A 24,437-nucleotide genomic window follows, 5' to 3' on the forward strand; every position below is an offset into this window, starting at 1 on the left:
CAGAAAATGTTTTCCAACAATGGTTAAGAAGTAGAATTCAGTTGTTGCATATCCAGGGATTAGGGTGAAACCAAAGCTAAGAGTCTCTTACAGATGCAAAGATGTTAGATTACTTACATAAATAAGGGGCTGATTTAGAGATTAGTGGATAGCGTCCTCCAGCACAACAGCGAAGGACTACCCTCTCTGCCAACCTCATAGTCCACCTGACCGATGTAGCGGTGGGTTGTTGTTAGGTATGCCAACTGTAGAGCCTACTTCAGCTACTTAACCAACATACTCCCCCAATGGCCTGACCGAGTATTTGTACATCCAAGGTTAGCCATCCGACTGCCCGTCTAATTTAGAGGGGGCATTCAGATCGCTTTTCTTTTGCTGTCAAGCACTGTCAGGTTAGGGACAGTAAAAAACAAAATGACCCCTGCACCATGAGCGAAAGCTCTCATGGTATGGACGCTGCAAGTTTTTCATTGATTAAAAACAAACTCCTGCAGCAAGAGTTTCTTTTTGAAAAGTGAAAAACAGTTTAGGAGTTGACGAGCAGATGCCATGTTTGACAGAGCTGTCTGTCAAACTTCTACAACATTGACCGAAAGAGTTGTCCACCAGACTGGCAGACAACTCCAAATTTGGCTGGTGGACGTTCAATCGGGATGGTGGGGGTAATGTCTTCTGCTATCCCAACAAGTGCCCTTCATCCTTGAAGTCTAAATCAGGTTCTAAAACAGAATTTCCGAGTGGCGTGGCCAAGATGGCTGGCGAGTTAGATATGCTTCTCCCATCTCCTCAGCCCCGCCCCCGGCACTGACCATATCTACCGCTTTAATCAGCCCAGCGGAACCACTGAATAGCTCCCGGGGCGAGCTAACATCGTGGCACAGAGAAGGGTGCCATCTCCCTCTGCCGGACACCGAAATCTGAGATAAGCTGGGGAGAGATTGGAAGAAGCCAGCACAGCAATGTGGCTGCCGCAGCCTAGGATTCTGGCTTGTAGAGTGCGACTGAGTGCCCACTATGGCTGGGGTGATCTGTCTGGCATCCAGTGCGCCCGAGAGGTGGTAAGCGTGCTGGCCCTAGGCATAACCACACCAGGGGTGCTTCTTCCTGGTGAGGCCTGACTCTCGACCGCATGCCTGGAACTGCACTACAAGACTTGGCAGCAGCGCAGCCAGGCAAACAGCCCCATCAGCAGTTATTGGCAGCGGACCAGGTAGCGACACTGACAGGGGCCCCTGCTGATGGCCCCAGGCACTGGGAGGTCCTAAGGCACCTCGGGAGCAGGTATTGAGGCCCATGACATGCAGGGGAAGCTGATCTGAAGAGGAGCCTCGTAGTGCGTAGCTGAGCCGCACGGGAGTGCCTGCAGTGGAGTGACCTATCGCTGGAGTGATCTGCCGATATGGAGCTGCTGCAGCCAGTGGAGACTGAGGGTGGCTGTGAGGGGGCATGGGGTGCCACAGACTGAGCTGCTTCACCTGCCTGCCAGGTGTGGGCTGTGGAGTATCCCCGTATGAACTGGCACACAATAAGAGATGGAGGCTTTCCACTTTACTGCCCAACACAGCCCAGCTGACATTGACTTAACACTTTGGACAGCAAAAGTAGGGCCTCCCCTTAGGGCGGAGAGGTGCATCCACCTGGCAACCAGACAGTGATGGCCAAGTAGTGAACTGGGTGAGGGGCATCCTGACAGGCGTGGCTTTTGGCCCTGGTACATGTCCCTGCTCCCGACGGTGGTCATTGCACTTGAACCCTAGTTTGCAGCATCCACCCCAGCTGAGGCTTTGGCGGCCCCTGTGGCTACAAACACTTCTGAGAGCCTGCTTATACTGGAAGCCAAGGGGGGCTTTAACTTGTCTCAATAACTAACGGACCCTGGTGGTGCGGGGAGAGTGCAGTGTCAGAACTATCACCTCCCACACATTTAGAATGGAAAGGGGGCCTTTGAGGCACAGGGCATGGACAGTGCTGCTCAGGAGTCAAAGCCCACTCAGAGTATACTTATATCCCCATTGTACATTTTGCCAGGATACCCACCTCCAGGGGAGGGACAGAAACTTAGTGGAATGGAGAGCAGGAGAGGAGATCTGCTTTACGGGGCACAACATCAGCTCGGGTGAAGAAGGATCAGTCCCTCGAAGACATGCTGATCAGCCCCCCAGCACTCCGGCTGGGGATTGGTAGATGATGCCCAGCATGATCCAGCCACAGGACTCAGAGGGGGGACAGTCACCTGCTTCTTTTTGGAGGCCCTATTCTCCTCTTTGTGCGAAGACCTTCAGGCCCTCAAATGTGAGCTTTCTAGCAACGTTAAGGAGATCAGACGTGATGTGAATTCCATCAGAGAGAGGGTCTCGATGATCAAGGACAAGGACCAGGAACACACTCATGATGAAGAAGTGGAGCACCTGCAGCGGGAGGTTATGCCTGCAGGAACAGCGGATAGACTTTCAGGCCAACGTGGAGGCCCTGGAGAACCGCTCAAGGTGAAACAATATTTGGTTTAAGGGTGTGCCATCTTCGTCCGAGGGTACTGACCTTGCCCTCTATGTTAGGGATTTTTCCTCTTTATTCTTGAAGCCTCATCAGACCTAGAGATTATAATTGATTGAGCGCACCGGCTCAGTATGCTGAGGGCTGCATCGGCCCCACCCACTGACATATTGACTTGTCTCCATGATTTTCAGCTAAAAGAAAAGATTTAGCAAAAGGCCTGTGAGAAACATTTACTAACATTTAAGGGACACCTACTGATGCCCTATCTAGACCTGGCCATGATAACCTTGGGCGGGCCCTCCATTCAGGGACCTCCCATCTGTGGAACCTTGGGATCTCCTACTCTTGGGGTCATCATTTTTATTTCATCTTCCACCTCGAGTGCAAACTATCCCAGCTCCACTCCGTTGAAGAGACTTGCCAGATTCTCGGGATAGAAGGTTCATTTGCTGGAACTCATAATCGGGAATCGACGGACCATCGCCTCTCAGATGCCCAAAATGCAAAGACGTCAGCACCCGGGACTGTGAAATCTGACCCGGCCACATTCGCATTTGAATGCTTAGCGGCTCTGGAGTCACTGGCCGGGGACCAGCCGAATAAGGACAACACATGGTCTCTCTGGCGATAGAATCTGTCATTAACTGAATGGCTGGCCTGGCGGGTGGCGGGAGATCGGGGGCAACAACATGCACCCTCTACTCCCATTGGCTGGGAACCTGTGGACTTGTTCTACTAGTCCCGGACTTGACCTTGTTATTTCTATGTTTTCGCATTTAGTTAGTTTTGTTGGGGAACAGTACTCAGATTTGATAATGGAGGTAGATGAACTAGACATAGTTATGCAGACATCGAGAGAGGGGGGAAGCGCACAGCGCTTTTCGGTCTCCATAACAGATAAGCACAGCATAGCACTGCCCTTCTAAATAGAAGACATGACTCACCAACAGGTTAAGGTCCTGTCTCTAAATGTGAAGGGCCTCAACAACCCAATCAACCGCCGAGCAATGCTGTATTATCTCGAACTCTCCGGGGCTAACACATGCTTACTTCAGGAGACCCTTCTGGTTATAGACTGGCATCAACTTTAATTCCACCTTCCATCACAAGTTTTTTTCTCCTGCTGCCGCTAAAGCTGCGGAAATTGCATTTCTAATAGATAATGCTTTCAGAGGCAGAGTGGATCCGAGGGTTGCAGAATTGAAGGTTAGACTCCTTGAATACTGAGTTAATAGAGGACCAGTCTCTTGTGTTGGGCTCCTTATATATTCCCAATACAGGACAAGAACTATTCATTTATTCAACGGTCTCTCAGGCATGGCCAATACCAGATTCCTCCTGGGGGGGGGGGACCTCAATCTGGTATTGGATACCGATAAAGATAGAACAGCACATCGATACAGCCAAGAAGGGCCCTGTCCATGGGAGGGGTTAAGTGGTTGTGAGAGATGGGATTGCTTGATCTTTGTAGGGAATTCCATTTGCAAGCTTTTGAGTATTCTTTTTTCTCTCATTCACACAAAAGACACACAAAACTCAACTATTTTTTAGGGACCAGTGACCTACATAATCTCAAGGTGACCACAGACAGAGAACTGGCAGCTTTGATGGATTTTGATGCGGTTACCCTTACTATGGAATGCCAGCTGATGGAGAGACCCAAAAGGACAGTGCTGCTTCGGTAGACCCTTGTACAATGCCCCAGGGTCATACTACAGATCACAAGAGCAATATAAATATTCCTAAACTTCAATGACACCCCTGAGACAGCCATTTCCATAGTCTGGAAGGCCCTGAAGGCCATAGTGAGGGGCGAGCTTATAGCTATTTCAGCAGCAGATTACAAGATCCACAAAGAAAAGAGAGACCAGGTGATTAGCTAGGTCAAAGAGGTAGAACAAATACATTGTTGAAGTGGGGCTTTGGGAGAATAGCGCCAACTAAATGCTGAAGGAACCCAACTTGAACGATTAGATTTATACAGGGCTGAATACTCTGCCATATGGCTAAAACATTCCTTCTACATAGGGGGGGATAAAACCTGATGTCTGTTAGCTAATAAGCTGAGTCTATTCCCTGTGGACACCGGAGGGCAAGGATGTGCTAGATGATAAATCTATAGCCTCAGAATTTCAAGACTTTATGCAGACCTTTACTCGGGACAAGACCAAGAGCCAAAAGGTACTGCCTCACATTTGCAAGGAGCGCATACGACCTGACTCACTCCACTAAAGGCAGCTTCACTATACTCCCCTATTAAACTGGAAGAGGTCATTCCAGCGAAAGCCCGTCAGAAGCCCTTGAGTGACCGATGCAAGGGACCGCTACGGTGGAGTTCCACGCCTCCACGTAGCACCTGGGCTTCCTGTTCTTCGCTCCTCCCACTTGTTGGGCTCTGGGTGGTGATGGCGTCGGAGGCACTTCGGCGTTCTCACCGGTTAATCTGAAACCTACTCGAGCGGTGCCTTATGTTACATGCTGGGGGCTTCTGACAAGCTGAATCCGAGTCTGCCGTTATTACGCGGCTTATCAAGCTCATTAATGCGGGAGCTGCTGCTGCTGTAAAAACTCGAGGATATAAGTGGTTCTCGTTTGGGAGGTATTTGCCTGCTGCAGAGTCACCTGGGAGGCGTGTGCTGTTTGCTTCTCTGGCGGCGCATTTTTTCTCAACCTCTGAACGCTGTTAAAGTGATTGAAGTGCAGCGGAGCGCATCATCCTTTGTGGTGCAATAATCGGCGATTTTTTTTTTTTTTAGAAAGCAGCACAGAGCCCGGTTTAGAAACACGATAAACACCCTGAGCTCGGCTTCTTTTTCTCAGCTAATCCTTGGAAGAGTGCTTTACAGAACGGAAGAACGGCAGAACATTTAATGGTCTTTAAGAAGCAGCGCCCAACGCAGCAGTGTCATTACAGACTGGGTAAGAACTTGAAAACTCTGCAATAAGGCGTAAGGTGTAAAGATTGATAAGACCGTGGTCTACTTGCTGTTGATTATAACAACGAGGTGAAAAATAAAACTACAAGTCCCAGCATCTCTAGTACCTTAGAGATTACTGGACTTTCTGGACCTTTTTTTTTTTGGACCTTTTTTCAAACACTTTGCCTTTTATATTGCATTAGGTGAAAGTAGTGCTGGGCCAAGGCAATAAATAAGAGTTATCTGCGAGTGATAAGAGATACTGCGATATCGAGATACATTGTCTTATAAAACCTCTGACGCTCCGATTCCCTGGTTCTCTGGCTTTAAAAGTCAAAAGATTTTTGTCCAACTAATAAAATTGAAGATTACTGACTCTGAGGTGAGAGTACTTCACCTTGTAATCTGATTATGGGCAAACAATTGACGGCTAGGACCAGAGCGTTAAAAAAGCGTCAGCAATTGAAACTTGAAAAAACTAAACTGGCAGGATCAGTTGCAGAGAGGGAGAACTCTTCAGCTGAAAACTCGGAGAGCTCTGGAGAAGGTGAAAATAATCCTCTAAGTGAGAACATAATACAGGCTCAACAGCAAAATTCCGGTACCTGTACTACTAGTGAGAGGAATAAGGGGAAAGAGCCGATGGAAGTTTCAGAACTACCTGTGGTCAGGGTAGATACGACCCTGCCAAGCTCAGCTGTTAAATCTCCAGGAATGGTGCAAGAGGCGAACTCTATATTTTCATATGACCCGCTGGCTTCTAAAGATGCCATGGTGATTTCTACGTCTAAAGATGCTTCGGTAATTTCTACTTCTAAAGTTACTAAACAATTTCCGTTATTTGAGCGAAAGGGCACAGGACAAGTCACTAATGCCAATACGAATATAACTGAGACCAGAGCGATTTCAACAGAGGCTCCAACCCCAGCCCCTTTTAATCCGATAGGTTTTGTAACATCTGCTAGTAATGTGGTCAGTTTAATAGACTCTTCGCCCGCGGATATAAAAACTGTTTCATTGAATAAAAATGGAGTCTTAACCACGACTGTTCCTTTTGCTGCATTTTCGACCAAGTCGCAATCTAAATCAGATTTGAATGATGAAGCGATAGCAGATGAAGTGACTCAGAGCCCGATTTTGGAGATGGACACTAAGACTACTGGCGACTCGCAGTTTTCAGTGAAAGATATGCTAAATATGATACTAGGAGAAATAAGAGAAATGAAGCAATTTCAAAAGCAGAGTTGGCAGTAATCAGTAATCGCCTGGATAAAATTGATGACTCAATGGCTTCTTTCACAAATAGATTTCAAGAATCCGAATCTAGAATTTCAGGGCTGGAGGACAATATGACCACGATCCAAAAGGAGGTATCCACTATTACTAAATCTTCCAAAGCTTTTGAAATTAAATTGGATGAGTTAGAGAACTATAATAGAAGGTCAAACCTTCGAGTGGTAGGCATGCCAGAAAATATTGAAGGTTCTGACATGGTGCAATGGATTACTTCCTTCTTCATGCGAGAGGTAATCCCGGATTTTAAGAGGGACCTAACAATTACACGTGCACATCGAGTTCCAGCTCGCCCATTTCTTAATTCTCCTTTTCCTCGGACAATTATTGTTCATTTCGCTGATGTAAGGATTAAAGACACTATTCTATCTCAAGCCTTTAAGCAGAGACAATTTCATGTAAATCCTACCACTAAATGTCGGATTTTCTCCGATATGTCAGCGGCCGCAGCGAGACGGAGAAAAGATTTTGTTAAAATTTTGCAGTTATTTAAAGAAAAAGGTGTCCAAGCATCAATGGTACAGCAGGCAAAGTTAAAAGTCTTGATAAAAGGCAAATTCTATTTGTTTACGGACATTGATGAGGCACGTGAGATGCTCAATCAACTACAGAGTTGATGTAAATATGAGGGGGAGGGAAGGGGAGGAACAGGGAGGTCTCAGAGTCGAAGGCGCTACAACAAGGCGCCTCCATGAGAGGGGTGAGTGTCAGGTGGCCAGCGTGGGGTGAAGGTGATGGGCAAGGCCACAGGACTAGGTGCTGGAGGGGAGCACCTGAGAATGGTTGTGGGGTGGGGGGTGGGGGGTGTTGAAAAAAAAGAAAACAAAATTGAAGTTTCTGTTGGATTGTGATGGAAAAATAAGTTGGAAAAATGCATGTTTTTTTTAGCTATTTTTTGAGTTATATATTTCCTAGCGGGGGGCTTAGAGTGATTTCTTTCAACGTCAATGGGCTGAATCAAAAAAAAAAATGCGAGCAATTGAGCACTGGGTTAAGTCAGAACACCCAGCTGTCGTATTGCTTCAAGAAACCCATATATCTGCGGCTAAAATCAACTCTTTTTCTATGTTTAAAACCTGGTCAGAATACAGAGGTTTTTCATGTGCTTAAGAGTCTAAAAGTAGGGTTGCTATCTTTAATAATCAGAATTTAGATGTAGAAATTGTTCAATATGAAGATGGGGGGATAGGACGGTGGTGCTGGGTTACGTGCCTAATAAAAGGTAGGAAAAGACCAATTACATTTGTTAGTTTCTATGCCCCTGTGGAAAACTGCGCCTCAGTCTATGACAAGTTATTTCAATCATTATTGTTAGTCAGGGGGGACATAGTGATAGGTGGGGATTTCAATATTCTTATAGATTTAAAATTAGATTCCACCAGTAGGCCAAGAAAACAATCTAAACCAAAATCAAGAAGATCCATTATGCAGAATATATCTTTACTCGATCTTTGTGACCCGTGGCGTGTTAAATTTCCACAGAAAAAAGAATTCACGTGTTGGTCTGGGAGACATAAATCATCATCGCGATTAGATTTCTTTCTAGCTTCAAGATTATTAGAATTTTCCTATCAAAAATGCTTTCATAATTGTTTTTCAGACCACGCAATGCTGCTAATTGAAATTGAACTAGGTGAAGAGATGAAATCATTAAAAAGATGGATATTTAATAAAATGCACTTGCAGAACAGTAACTGGATTTCTTTTTTAGAATTTGAAATCTCTGAGTTTATAGCTCGTAATTTACAGACAGCCCCACTTCATATTGTATGGGACTCACTAAAAGCTTTTATTCGTGGGATCATAATTGGTAAAGATGCAGAAGAATGGCGTATTACTAAACAATCTAAGACCTTACTTTATCAAAAAATCCACTCACTTACTCTGCGGCGTCAAGTGAACCCCTCGAGTGATGTGCAAAAAGAATTAAATGAGGTTAAACGTGAACTTAATACGCTCCTTTTCTCTCAGAGTGAACAGCAATTCTTAATAAAATCGCAGAGGGTTTACGAGGAGAGTAATTTCTCCGGGAAACTCCTTGCCTGGCAGGCAAAAGAGCAAGCCGCCGCAAAATTAATCCATTCTTTAAAATGCCCTGTTACTCAACTTGAAGTTTCACAGACGGATGCTATTGGTTCCATTATGTTGTCCCACTATAAACAGATATATAGTCAGCAGCAAATCATAGATCACTCTAAGCTCTCAAATTTTTTAACTAAGCATAATATGCCCTCCCTAGCACAGACAGATAGTGATTCAATGCAACAGCTATTTACCAAACCAGAAATAGAATTAGCGGTTAAAAACTTACCAATTGGTAAAGCATGTGGCCCGGATGGCTTTCCGGCTGAATTTTTTAAGAGTTTTTTCTCTCCGCTCTCTGATTTATTATTGCAATTATTCAACCATATGTGAATGGGTGGTCAAATTCCGGATTCTTTTGGGGAGGGGACCGTTGTTAGTTTTCCTAAGAAAGGTAAAGATTCAAAAGACCCTAACTCGTACCGACCTATTACACTACTCAATACCGACTATAAGATCCTTATGAAATTACTAGCAATACGTTTTAATTCAATTGCAACAGATCCTATCCACCCAGATCAGAACGGTTTTGTGGCAGGCCGGCAATTAGCAACTAATACCCATTTTCTTACAGAAGCGTTAGATTATTTTCAAGTTAAAAAAGTCCCGGCCTTAATTTTATTATTAGATGCGGAGAAGGCTTTTGATTTAGTAGTTTGGTCAACTTTATTTGTTATTTTAAAACACTTTGGTATCCCTTCACAAATTATTAGTTTAATCCAAAATTTATACACGGGTGCCAGAGCAAATATAAGTATAAATTCTGTTATGGTGGGCACAGTTTCGGTGGAACGGGGCACCAGACATGGTTGCCCCTTATCCCCTATCCTCTTTGCTTTTTTTATTGAACCGTTAGACATTGCTATTCGTGAATCTGTAAATATCCCTCCACCTATTACATCTATGGCCAAAATTAAACTCTATGCCGACGATATCATGTTGATAACTAAGACGGATATCCAATCTCAAACCGCTGTCTTGCAGCTCTTTGAAGAATTTGAGGCTCTAGGAGTATACCGAATCAACAAAAAAAACCCTGAAATTTTAGCATGTGGTGGAGGGGAGGTGGTTTTACACGCGGATTTAGCTGGTTGTATCAATCCAAGACCAAAACGATATTTAGGGGTTATGTTTTCCACCTTGGTTTCTGAGTTATTTACATTGAATTTTGACCCACTAGTACGAAAAATCCAATCTTTATTTACTAGATGGGGCTCACTACCACTCTCTATTATGGGATGGGTGGCACTGATAAAGATGTCTGTTTTACCACTTTTCAATTTTTTATTTTCAGCTGTCCCATGCTTACTACCCAGTAGTCTTTTTTCCAAAGTGGAATCCCTATTTTCAAATTTCATATGGGCTAAAAAACGCCCCAGGATAGCAATAAAGATACTTTACGTAGATACTAAACTGGGAGGCCTATCACTCCCTAATCTCAGAGATTATTATAGTGCATATTTTGCTCAGTATTTAGAACGATTTAAATTAGAAAGACAGAATCCACATTTTTTTATTAATTTTTTTTTGGACAAGATTAGTCAAGAGGCTCAAACCCCTGTTCCTTTGCACATCCCTAAATCTCCAAAACTTACTCGTAATAAAATAATGTATTGGTTCTTTAAACGTTGGGACACTCTCCTGAAAAAATATTCTCTTCTGCAGTTCAATTCTAGAACTCCTCTAAGGAATGCTCTCATTTTTATGAGAATTAATATTGGTTCTGATATTGTTTGTCAATGGGAGCGAGCTGGGTTTAGTACCTTATCTGACTTTATAAGAAAAGGGACTTGGTTGTTACCAAGAGAAATGCAACAATTAATCCCAGGGAACTTTATGTTATTTAACTCATATGTTTCAATTTTTAAAGTTCTGGGACAAGTGGAAGCAAGAATAATTGATTCTCCTTGTCAGCTGTGGGAAGATCTATTTCTGATTTTTCAGATTAAGAAACCAGGAGCATGGAAACATTATTTATCTCAATACACTGATTTAGACCTTAGTGCAAGAGCCATTAAAAAATGGCAAGAACAAGAAAATCTTGCCCTCACTATGAATACTTGGAAGTGTATAAATAAATTGAACTTTAGTGTTCTTCGTGGATCTAATTGGAGGAGAATGTTTTTTTTTACTAAATGGCTTCTTTATCGAACTCCTGCTGTCATCTCAAAAATGTATACGAACGTTAGTGCTGTCTGTTTTAGATGTAAGCAATATAGCCCCGCTAATTGGTCCCACATTACAGTTCACTGTACTAAAATCGTTCCTTTCTGGACTGAGATATTCGAATACTTACAAAAGTTTTGTGGGATTCAGATTGATTATAATGTTAAATTAATACTTTATGGATATGATAGTGATCTCGCTTTGATTGGACAGTTGGTTAAATTATTATTTATTGTGATGGCAGTTGCGAGGTCCTTGGTTCTACAGAATTGGAAATCAACTCAAGCTCCTTTGTTTAATATCTGGCTTCAGAAAATGAGAAATGTTAGATCAAGCGAATTTCGTTATGCAAAACGAATTGGGGGGATAAGGAAATTTGATAAAACTTGGAAATCGTTCTTTGAGTAATTTTGGAAACTGTACTATGTAAACTGATTTTGAATTGTTTGGATGTTAATATATGCATTTTCTTTACCAGTTGTAACTTGATACAAAAACTTCAATAATAAAATGTGTAAAAAAAAAAACCCAAAGAAGCCCTTGAGATACCTGGGACCCGATGGATTTTCGACAATGTTTTACAAACCCTTCTGGCAGATTTTAGCCCCTATCCTCACTAGGTTGTTCAATTCATTCTCAGGCACAAGATCCATTCCCTCTTCCATGCTAACAGCTGCTATTGTGGTAATTTTGAAACATGGAAAGGGCAAACAGCACTGCAGCTCATACTGACCAATATCTCTAAATGTGGATATTGAGCTCTTTATAGGCATACTCGCAGCAAGGTTAGGTTCCCAGATACCGAGTAATTATTGTCACAGACCAGGGTGGTTTGATTCAGCAAACGCAATGTAGATATAATAAAAGTGTATGCTACACTTAATAGATAAATACTCTTCTGCTTACAATCGACACTGAGAAACTGTTTGATCATGTGCACTGGCTGTACCTGGAAAAAACTCTATCCTGTTTTGGATTTGGTGATCGTTTTCGAGCTTCGGTTGCAAGCTGGTATAGCTCACCAACAGCAATGGTAAGGGTTAGTGGCTTAACATCATCACCCTTCCTCATCAACAGAGGCACCAGGCAGGGGTGTCCCTTATCATCTCTGCTGTGTGCCCTTTACATGGAGTCCATGGCTCAGCGGATCAGAGACAACTATGACATTACTGGAATTGCCTTTAGAGGGGACAGCACACTATTAGTCTATACTCCGATGACATATTAGTTTCCCTGGTTAACCCCAGCGCTGCCCTCCTGGCCTTTTTAGATGAATTGTCCACATTCAGATCTGCATCAGGATTATGAGTCAACCTCAACAAAATACAGGGCCTCGATATTCTGTATCCCCTTGGCCCACTTAAGGCTCAATTCCCTATATCAGCGTTTCCCAAACTGTGGACCGCAGACCCACAGGGGTCCGTGAGACATTCCCAGGGGGTCCGCAGGACTTGAGTGCCTGTCGTCGTAGTAAAAAATGAAACGCCCTTGTGTACTCACAGCACACTAGAGCTGTGAATGTTGGCACAGGGGCGGCGGGACCATAACAATACAATCGGGAGGCGGGGGCAGCGAATGGGCAGTGGGCAGTCAGGGAGGCGGGCCACAGGGGGCACAGCGGCTGGGGAAACGAGTGGAACAGAAGACAAAAGGGGCACAAAAACAAGAAAAAAACGAGTGGTACAGAAGGCAGAAGGGCACAAAAAAACAGGTGGAACAGAGGGCAGAAGGGCACAAAAACGAGTGGAACAGAGGTCAGTAAGGCACAAAAACCGAGTGGAACAGAGGACAGAAGGGCAAAAAAATGAGGGAAAAAACAAGTGGAACAGAGGGCAGAAAGTCACAAAAAAAGAGTGGAGCAGAGGACATAAAGGCACAAAAAACGAGGGAAAAACGAGTGGAACAGAGGGCAGAAGGGCACAAAAACTAGTGGAACAGGGGGCAGAAAGGCACAAAAAACGAGTGGAACAGAGGACAGAAGGGCACAAAAAACGAGGGAAAAACGAGTGGAACAGAGGGTAGAAAGGCACAAAAAAATGAGTCGAACAGAGGGCACAAGGGTACAAAAACGAGGGGAAAACGAGTGGAACAGAGGGTAGAAAGGCACAAAAAACGAGTGGAAGAGAGGGCAGAAAGGCACAAAAAATGGGTGGAACAGAGGGCAGAAGGGCACAAAAAACAAGGGAAAAACGAGTGGAACAGAGGGCAGAAAGGCCCAAAAAACGAGGGAAAAACGAGTGGCACTGAGGGCAGAAAGGCACAAAAAACGAGGGAAAAGCGAGTGGAACAGAGGGTAGAAAGGCACAAAAAACGAGGGAAAAATTAGTGGAACAGAGGGTAGAAAAGCACAAAAAAAGAGGGAAAAGCGAGTGGAACAGAGGGCAGAAAGGCACAAAAAACGAGTGGAACAGAGGGTAGAACAGAGGGCAGAAAGGTACAAAAACGAGTGGCACAGAGGCAAAATACAGAATACAGAAATATAAGGGCAGCTAAGAACAGAAGGCAGAATGTGCAGAGAGGCACGGGGCAACGAGGGGAACAGAAAGGAAAACCGGGCAGAGACACAGGGCAGCGAGGGGTACAGAAGGAAAGACCGGGAAGAGAGAGCACGGGGACAGCGAGTGTTATAGAGGGAAGAAAAAGGGGCACGGACCACGTACAGGCAGCGGGGGAAGACACACAACAGCAGTCACAGTCACAACAATGAAAATACAGGCAATATAATAAGAGCAATAAAGCGTTGATAGGCACATGTGAATAGGTTACCGAAACTTGGCAGGCAGGTAAAAATAGATGCAGCCAGGATCAGCAGTAGGATTTTCGTGCTGCTGTCTGATTGTTCACTTTACACAAGCCCTTGGGTGAATTATTCAGACATATCAAGCTCTTATTCTGTGTAACCTTTGCAGTTTGTTGTTGGCAAGGGACGGGGCAGTGGGCATCCTAACAGGAGAGGGTCATGTCAGGTGCAACGCGAAGCCTCTCTGAAATATGCCTTAACTGCACTGCTCACCACTTGGTGGTAAAATGTTGTCTGCTGTCTGTGACTAAAGATTATGTCTAACAGGGGTTTATGGTGATTGGCATAGCATTGTTCCATGAACTCGCTGAAGCAATATACCTCCTGTGCAGATACCTTCCTGCCATCTCTTGCACTTCCATGATGAACTCCTAATATAGACCTTGAATTTGCTCTGTACGCTGGACTCATTGCTTTGTGCCTTGTTAGAATTTTCACAATATTCGTCGCTCCTTGGGGCATGTCTTTAATATAAAATGCTTCATAATTGTATAATATTTTAGACCTTCTTAAACTGTGAATAGGTAAAAATGCTAATAATTCACAATCATTCAATCTGTTGCTTTAATCAAGGGTCACCACTCCAAGGCTCTGGAATGACAATGTAGAGGTACTGCTATGGCTGAGAGCAGGAGACTTGTACCACAAAATAATACACTGCTGTATGCATACATGTCCATGCCAATAACCCCAATTCAGACTGTCTCCCTCTTGAAATTGCCTCTGCTTCGAAATGTGTTTTTAAAAAGAAATTTTAATTTTACAAATTGCTTGGGGGTCCCCGGCTTCCAGTAGTGATTCAGTGGGGGTCCTCAGGAGTCAAAAGTTTGGGTACCACTGCCCTATACAGTGGGCCCATACATCAAACTTGTATCTGGGGATATTACCGTCCCTCACAATTCACCAGACTGCTACCTTAAAGTATAAAACCTTACTTCACCAGATCAGGGAGGTCTTAAATATCTGGAAAGGCCACCGCCTCTCTTAGCTTGAATGAGTTACTGCTCTTAAAATGACTGTTTTGCTGAGAGTTATGTGCCTCTTCCAGATGATACCAGACACAACGCCCCAAAGGGATGATCCCTGCTCTGCAGGAAGAACTGAATAAATTCATGTGGTTGAGTGCTAAGCCTCGAATGTGCAGGGATTTGAGCTACCTACCTCCGGAGGCTGGGGGTGCCCAATCTTCAGTCCTATTTTCAAGATGGGCAGCTGCGCTAGCTCCTGGAGTGGAACAGAGACCAATGAAATATAGGCTGTTCCACGATGGGGCGATAGCAGGGCTTCCTTTGTGGATGGTACCCTTTCTCAAGAAAACTCACAGGCCAAAGAGCTTGCAAGCATCCCCCATTACTAAAACGATCATGGAGGTATGGGACCTGGTAGTGACCCGATGGTGCCTCACCTCATTCTCCTCCCCTCTGACACCCTTGTTCGTCAATACTGACTTTTCCTCGGGGTTGCAGCAAGGGGCATTCCAAGTCTGGTGACAGACACAATGCCACTCTGATGGCCACTTCTTTGATGTAGAAGGGATACAAAATTTCCCCAATTGCGACAACAATATAACTTGCCTGAGACCAAAAGAATGCATTATTTACAACTAAAATGCGGCTCTTACACTCTTCTAATCTCCTTGTGGTGGCCAGGCAGCTTACACCTTACTAAAATGGGTTGGTAAGAAACACTACTGATTAAAGGTTTATTTACGAGTTGTATGCCTTTCTACACCTGCCTACCGAATCGCTGAGCATCCCCAGCCAGAGAAGGTGGGAGAGAGAACTGGGGAGAACATTAAACCAAAAGGAATGGGGAGAGATTTATTACAGAGAGAGCCACACAGCCTGTAACATGCCAAGTATAGAAACCACCAGCAACGTAGCCACTTACTGGTACCTGACACCAGTACGCCTCTACAGGGGCAACCCGGAGCAAAACCCAGAATGCTGGAGAGGCTGCGGCTCCCCAGGCACCTTGCTCTTTCTGCTGTGGGACTGCCCCGATTAACAGAATATTGGACTAAACTGCTAGATGACATAGACCTACATTTCCACACACAAATACTCAGATTCCCCTCCAACACAATTTTTGTGTTGCCCAACCCCCAAACTTTCCAGCTCAAATCCCGTAGGGGAGGCAAATGGGATTAGCACTGGGGGCAGCACTCCAGAACATCCTTGTCCATTGGGGTTCCGGACACATCCCTACCTATCAGAGGTGGTTTTTCAGAAAATTATATATATATATAGGGGTTCATTTGGGGAGATATGGTGCCCATTCCACACACTCCTATCCACAGAATTTTGGGAGCGCACTTGCCGTAAAAATCTGCACATTCTCAGGTTAAGGGAACCCCACCCAACCTGGCAATGAGAGACATTTAAACACCTAGGGCCAGATGTAGGAGCCAAAATACCGGTCGGTAACGGCCGATTTCGGCCGTTACCGACCGGTATTTAGGATTTGACATGTAGGGGACATCTCATTTACAGAATCGGTAAATTTACCGATTCGGTAAATATACAGAATCAGTAAAATACAGAACCGGTAAATTTACCGATTCTGTAAATGAGATGTAGGTGGCACTTCAAAGAGTGCCACAGGCCCTTAAGAGTCGGTATTTTACCACCCAATCCAATTAGGAGGTAAAATACCGAATTCAGGTGTGCATGCACATCTGTGCCATGTGGCACACAGACATGCCCTTAGGGCATGCATGTGTGCCACATGTTACACCTGCCTGTATTCGGGGTGCTAGAGGATGTCAAAGTGACACCCCTTTCACCCTTGCAGGACTCGGTACCAAATCGGTATTGCCCATTGATTCCTATGGGCTTCAAGGCCCATAGGAATCAATGGGCAATACCGATTCGGTATTTACCGAATTGGTAAATACCGAATGTTACCGATTCGGTAAATGGAAATTAAAATTTACCTACATCTCCTACCCTCTAATTTACGATTTATAAATACCGAATCGGTAAAATTCGGTATTTAAGAATCGGTAAATTAGAATTACCTACATCTGGCCCCTAATGCTGAATTTCCTCTGCTGCTAACACACTCTGGGGCATATTATCAAGGGGGTTTATCTCCGCTTTTTTGGCTTTAAAAGCCAAGAAAGCGGAGATAAAATTATCTCCCTATTACCTAGCTGTCGCTAACACCAGTTAGCGACAGCTAGTAGGAGATAGCAACCATCTTGGGCCCCACTTTGCATGTCAGTGATATTTATCACTAATGACATGCAAAGTGGGCGTGCCAAGATGTTAGCGACTGGAAACAGTCGCTAACATCGCTATCTCCTATTACCAACTTTTGGAGATTTTCGCGCTAAGCGCGAATATCTCCAAAAACTAACACCTGCCCTGAGCAGTTCTTAGCCATGTTATCCAATGGGAGGTGGATAACATGGCTAAGAGCATTAGCTCGGTAATGCATGAATATCGCTGACTTTTCAGCGATATTCATGCATTGCGGCCGTTTTTTATCGCATTTGCGATAAACCTTGATAATAGCAAGGTTTATCTGCGATAATTTCTGACGATGCTTGGCGTTAAAAAATTCGTTGCTAAGCATCGTTAGCGATAAATATCGCTTAACGTTGGTAATATGCCCCTCTGTATTTTGTTAACAAGTACTGGGGTGGTGGTAGAGGGATGTGGGAATGTCATGGGAATTGTTTATTGTTACTGATTTTGATATTCAAAGCACGTTCACGTGTAGAATCCTGCAACACTCCTTATCTTGATATTCCTGCTACACACAAGTGAATACAAATATTTAAAACGTGTAACCGATTTTCCAGCAATGAGGAAATATTACTTTGTTGTTACTTTGTATATAAATATGATTACAATTAATAAGCGTCTGTCTACTTTCCACTTTTTCTGTAAATTTCCTGCTTTGTGAATAAGGTCTTCTCCATGATTCTTATTCCTTAAATTGAATGAACCACTGAACAGATCTATAAATGCAAGCACAACTCACGAGAAGTCTAGAATTAAGTTGTGCACCCGACTGGAGGATAGGGATGGGCATTCCCTTATTTTCAACATCATTTTTTTGCATGCAATCTCACTAACTCCGACATGTCTGATTATTCCAACCCTTAGTGAACATTTTTCAAACATGGTCTAAGCCAAAATGGTGAGGCAATATGGATTATTTGGTTTTGTATCAGTGGTTAATTTGTAAAATAAAAAGTGCTGGGGCTCTCCTTAGGAGGCAGCACTAACGGGAGAAATGAGCAGGTACAAACTGCCTCCTGATTAGAGCCCCGGCACTTATTATTCTGGAGAGGACTTGTCCTATTAGCTAAAGCTGCTTATTTCCGAGCTGGGGAACTGGGTTTGAGTCTCAGCGTAGCTCAACATCCTGTGATGCTGTGTCCTTAACTGGTGCTTTAGGCATCGGTGATTAGGGTTAGGTGCCAGTGCTGAGCACTGGAAAGCACCGGCTCAAATTAAGCACTTTTCTGCATCTAGATTATGTCATTTAGAGGCCCAACAACATCTTAAATTCACCACAATACAAATGATGTATGATTAATGGGTCAGGAAACTCTATTCTATCGAGATTTTGACTTCCTTCCACTTTGGAGAAACCCACATTTCACTTGCCATTTTGCTCACCAAGCTGAAGTACGTATTAAAGAAGGAGATGTTCTGCAAGTGCAAAAGTCTATTTAACAATGGCTTGGTTATTTGGTCTGTTAGACCTTGATGGGGTGTTAAATAATGAGTTCGCTAGATCAATGACATTGAAAAGGGATTTTTAGTGGATAAACCTATTTGCTTTTGCATGGGTATGATACTGACTATTAGTGGAAGAGTTTTTTTTCAGAAATTATTGGATCTCACACCTATTTTACGTTCATTGATTATCTTTGTATTGTATTGCTACAACTATTGGAATACAAATATTGCAAATAAATGTCCAAATCTTCCATCTCTAATGATCAGTGTCCTTTCACTGGTAGCATTTATTCTATAACTAATATGGATATTATTGTCAAGCATGGTCACTAAGTTTGCTTTTGTTGTTTGTGGAATTGGGTACCTTGTGGGCTCCACTTGAAAGTTTAAAACAGATATACGTTGAATTGCTCAAATATCCACACAGTATCAAATAATCACAATTTATCCAAATGCTAAGAAAATCATAATTTCTTCCAGAGTTCTGGTTGTGGGGCAATATAAATAACCCAAAGAGATAGACTAGTGCTCATGCAGTTCTTTTTTTGCACTGTACCCCAGAGGTTACAGGGACGTAATAGTTAGGCTCAGGTTTGACTCGTACAAAACCTGTGAAATTCAGCAGTTATAATTAGCTGAGCTAATTATAACTCATGCCACTCCAATGCCCTGCTTTGACCTTCCATGTTACATTACTTATGACATGGTCAATTACATCACTGATGACATCACTGATGACATCTCAAATGACATCACTGATGACATCATCCAGTGACCATGAGTTGTTTTTTAAAGTGCATGAGTGTTAAATATATAAACTAAGGTGTATTGATCAATCAGTGGGTGTATGAGTGCCTGTATGTATGATTCAATGTGTGCGTGCCTGACTGTATAAGTGAATGATTAGGTGTCTCAGTGAATGTACAGGTGAGTGACTGGTTGTGTTAATGTTTGTATCAGTCTGTCAGTTGGTGTCTAAGTGGATGTATGGGTGTGTGAGTGGGCATGTGAGTGGCTGTATGGGTGATTGATTAGTTGTATTAGTACCTGTATGAGTGTCTGAGTGTCTATGTGGGTGGATTAGGGGGTTTGTGGCTGCCTGCATGGATGAGTGAGTAGGTGAGTCTCTCACACACACGCAATCCCTAACCCATATAGCCACTAGCTCCACAGGGTCCTTGAAGGCCAACTACTCCTGCTGTTACCTCCAGTAAGTCCCACACAGCAGGATTGCTGAGAAGTCTGAAGAAGCCATACACCCTTTTTATGCCATACTGTAAATGCACCTCCTGGTCCACTACTGTTTGGGTGATGAAGTCCACTTTACACCTTAGGGTCCTTGGGGGCCAATTACCCTCCTGTTACCTCCAGTAAGACCCACACAGCTGGACTGATAAGAGGTTGTTGGAGACTCTGCCCCCTTTCTCCACCACTCTGCAAAAGCACCTCCAGTTCACTACTGGTTGGGGGAAGAGTTCCACTTTAGTTCTGAGGCATTCAGGAGGTGATTGGACATTGTCTCCTAACCTGTAGTGCACAAGGAGGTGTGTTTGCAGAGTGGTGGAGAAAGAGGCCATGGCCTCCAAAGACGTCTTAGCAATCCCGCTGTGTGGGACTTACTGGAGGTACCAGGAGGGCTTGCTGGTCCCCAAGAACCCTCTGGAAATGAGGGGACTTCATCCCCGAGCTGGCAGTGAGCCAGGAGGCATCTTTGCAGAGAGGTGGGGACGGGGCTTGGCCTCTGGCGACTTGCCAGGATTTTATTTCATTTTTTAATGGAGGGGGCTGTGTGTCCCCCCTGCCCTGGGCCATATTTGACCCTGGGGACCCCATGCCCCAGGCCAAGGCAAGGTGTTTTCAATGTGGGAGGGGGATAGCCATGCAACCTCCCTCCCAAGGCTGATTTTGGCCCTCAGGACACAATCCCACAGGGCCCAACCCTTGTTTTTATTATATTTTATTTAAAGTAGGGGGATGAGTAGCCCCCTCCTGGGCAGCTTTTGTCACCCGGGACCCCATCCACCAGTGCCTGCCCCTTTTTATTTCTATTTAATAATTTTCAAACGGGAGGGTGCCTTGCGGCGCCCCTCCTGGGTCGATTTGGGCCCCAGGGACCCCATCCCCCTGGGTCTAGGCCTGCAGTGTGGGAGTCCTGGGCACATACTTTTTAAAGGCTGAGGACTGCAGAGGGAGACTCAAGGCCCCCGCCATGCCTGCTGGTTCCCCTCCTCCTGTGGGAACCGACATTGATTTTACACATAGGGAGCTGCTAACATGCAGCTCCCCGTGTGTAAAAGTAATTCTGCTCTGCTTTTTGACAGCAAGAGCATGTTCAGCTCTCGCTTCCTAGAAGCGGAGCAGCATTTGCTATGACTTGATGGGAGGAGTGCCCCTGCCAAGCCATAGCCAACAGCAAAGTCCCATGGGTGTGCACATCGGGACATTGCAGGAGTGGGCCAAGGGGCTGGCGGTTTTTAGGGCAATCTCGGACTCCTGGGGGGGGGGGCTGCACAGCCTCCCTCTCATCTTCTAATTAACCCTGGGTGGTGGTGGTCACTGAGCTGCGGGGGTCAGAGAGGCCCCTCATTTAAAATGAAAAAAACCCCAGCAAGGCGGTGGTCCCTGGGGCATAATAAGGCACATAATAAGGCCCCCTCCCTTTTAAAACAATACCCTCACAAGGGGGCTCATAATAAATGAATCAGGGTGAGCCCGTGCTTGGTTTTTGTTTTACATTTTGAGCCGGAGCTGGGGATCCTGCTGAAAATGAAAAAAATGAAATCTTTTAGCCCTGGGTGGCCCCCCTCCCCAAAGAGGCCTTGCGGATCACAGTGTTTCTACCCTGCCCCCTTTTCTTTTTTTTCTTTTTACATTATTTGTGGGACTTAGTTCAACCTATTCCCAAAATGGCTGCCAACATTTCCTTGTTGAAGTGTTGGCAGTCAACAAAATTTCAGTGGGGTCTCAGTAGGATTTTGAGCTCCCAGATATCTATATTTGTTAAACTTAAATATTTCTGAAACTACTCAACAGATCTATACAAAATCACAAATGCACACTTTCTGGACCTACATCTAGCTTTCTGCCAAATTTGGTGCCCCCTCCCATAACAGATTTTAAAAAAGAACATGTGGGACCAACAAGTCCCAAGAGACCCCACCCCCATTCTCCACTGCTCTGCCTGCATACATGACTCCTGGAGCACTGCTAGTTGGGAAATAAAGTCCCCTTGTCTCCAGAGCATCCTTGGGGGCCAACAAGACTTCCTGTTACCTCAGGTAACACAGCAGGATTGTCGAGAGGTCTTTGAAGGCCATGCCCCTTTTCGCTATCACTTTGCAAAGGCACCTCCAGGTGTACTGCCGGTGGGGGGATGATATCCCCTTGGCTGTTGGTCCTTGGGAGCCAACTACCCATCCTATTCCCACCATTAAGTTACACACAGCGGGATTACTGCTGAGAGGATGGAAGCCGAGCCCACTGTCTCCACCACTTTGCAAATGTGACTAATTTTTAAAAAACAGAGAAATTCAAAGAAAAAAACATAGGTTACAGCGATGTTATAGTTAGGAATTAGCATTTATAAAATCCTAGAAATGCTTTGAAAAACCAAAGGGTACAGGGACGTTATTATTAGGCTCAGGTTTCACTTGTACAAAACCAGTCAAATTTAGCAGCTATAGTTAGCTGAGCTAACTATAACTCCCTCCCGCAATGCACTGCTTAGGACCTCACATATCACATCACTCATGACATGGTTAGTGACATCACTGACGACATCACTGATGATATCTCTATTGATGTCACTGATGACATCATCCACAGAATCTGTGACGTATCCACTCACACCCCCATAGAACCCTTCATGCTCCCACTCCAGCTCCCACACAACCATTCACAAACCCATTCACAGTCCTATACCAGTACTTACACCCCCACTCACTGATTCAGCAACTCATACACCCACTCAGTCATTAATACAGCCACTGACATATCCACGCAAATACCCATACAGCCACTCACACACTGAGTCAGTCACCCATAGAGCTACTCACACACATAGTCACTCACCCATACAGTCAATCATACAGTCACATACTCACCCATACAGATATACACACACACATTCACATACAGATACTAACACATACTCACTTACATACACAGTCACTGACACACTCACCCATAGACCCCCTCTCATATTCACTCACTCAACCATACAGTCACTCATATACCCCATCACTCACCTATACTGCCTTCCATATACTCAGTTACTCACTCATGTACCACTGACACATTCACTTATTCACACATCCACTCACTATCCCATTCAGCTACTGACTCACCCGCTCACTCATCCATATAGGCAGTCACATACCCACTCACCCACCCACACAGACACTCAGACAACCATACAGGTACTCAGTCAACAAAGTACTCACCAATACAGCCACTTATGTACCCACTCACTCACCCATAGAGCCATTTAGACACAACTGACAGACTGATGCAGAGATTAACACAATCAAATCAAATATCTTTATTCTGTTTCATGTTGATAAAACTATAAAAGCACAATAAAAAATGCAAGATAAAAGTGTAATATAATACAATATATACAATCACAAAAGCAGACCAGGTATGAACAGCTCGACAATTAATTTTGTGTATTGGTATTGCAGCTAGTATCCCGAACACATAAGACAGACAAGGACACCTGCTAAAAGGGATGCATTAAGACCATTAGATGAATCAGCAAGCTGTTAGCCAATAGGGTACATGAAACTGGAGATAGTGACAAAAGACAAGTGAGTTAATCACAACTCACCCTGAGCCTAATGGCAGATTTAAAAAATCTTAACACTTAAAAGACTTTATTTCCCGTCAACATCTGAAGGAATATAAAAGTGGGCCAAACTTGTCTAAAATTGGCCTCTTTCAAAATGGGGATTAAAAAGGATTTTCTGGGTGTATTATAAAATGGGCAGAACATTATAAAATGAACCATGTCCTGTGGAGATGAGCCATCGCAGCCACAGAACAAAAGAGATTGCCCTCTATTTAGTCCCCTCGGATGATTGAGAAGTAAATAAAAGAGATCCAGTCGAAACCTAGTCAGGAGGAATCGATTGTAGGAGTTTGCGGAACCCAGTAAGTTTGGCTCTGCCATCACTGTTGTCTTCAACATAACAAAGCATCATATGCTAGGCTTCACAAGCTCCCTCTCCTCCCTTAACAAAGTGTGGCGTGCGCTAAATGCCATCTTAAGGAGGGCTAGATCTTCTTTTCACATTCCATTGGGGATGGAAAAAAGGTGTCCTCTTCCCAGGCTCATGCGACTCCTCTATATATATTTAAGCCATGGTACCTTTGATACATATTCCAGACCGAGTTGATCTTTAAGGTTTTCCTTATTAAACAAATCTTTAACTCATATTTTTAACCAAAGGATGTGAGACGGTGGGTTGGTATATGCTATCCACTAATTAAAGTGGGCACCTTGTACCAGTCCATATGACTGTTATGATGTATGAGGTCAAAGATAACCTTATTGAAAGCTATCCTAGTGGTAGCTTTGGAGAGCAGCCTTCAGGCTTAATCTTGAAGGAATGTAAAGCAGCTTGTTTTCCAAAATCATCACCTCCTAAATGACTAAATGAAAGGAGAACCACTCTGTGTTTATATAAAAATATGTATTTATTAATATAACACTCTCTACTAGTCTTTATGTGAGACTAGGGCATAAAGCACACAATAATGAATCAATAGAACATTCGTATATAGACCAATACACAGCGGTATCCAGGGTGAAACCGAACCATATACTAAAAAAATGGTATCCCAACACTGACTTGACTAGACACTGTGATACAAAAGGGGATGATGAACGGAGCGTTTGAGCAAATCAAACACTCACCCCCAGTCAACTAATCTGGGTTTAATCCAACACCATTCTTTAGCCCACTCAGCCACCCCATTTTGGAC

General features: G+C 44.1%; 1 protein-coding gene across 2 annotated transcripts in view; it reads left to right on the plus strand.

Annotated features, from left to right (window-relative positions):
* LOC144766742 (uncharacterized) overlaps positions 1 to 24,437 on the plus strand; it is a 290,955-nt gene that overhangs the window by 144,504 nt on the left and 122,014 nt on the right. The gene's annotated exons all lie outside the window — the stretch shown is intronic.

This window comes from Lissotriton helveticus, chromosome 7 (assembly GCF_964261635.1).
Source record: "Lissotriton helveticus chromosome 7, aLisHel1.1, whole genome shotgun sequence".
Lineage (NCBI taxonomy): Eukaryota > Metazoa > Chordata > Amphibia > Caudata > Salamandridae > Lissotriton > Lissotriton helveticus.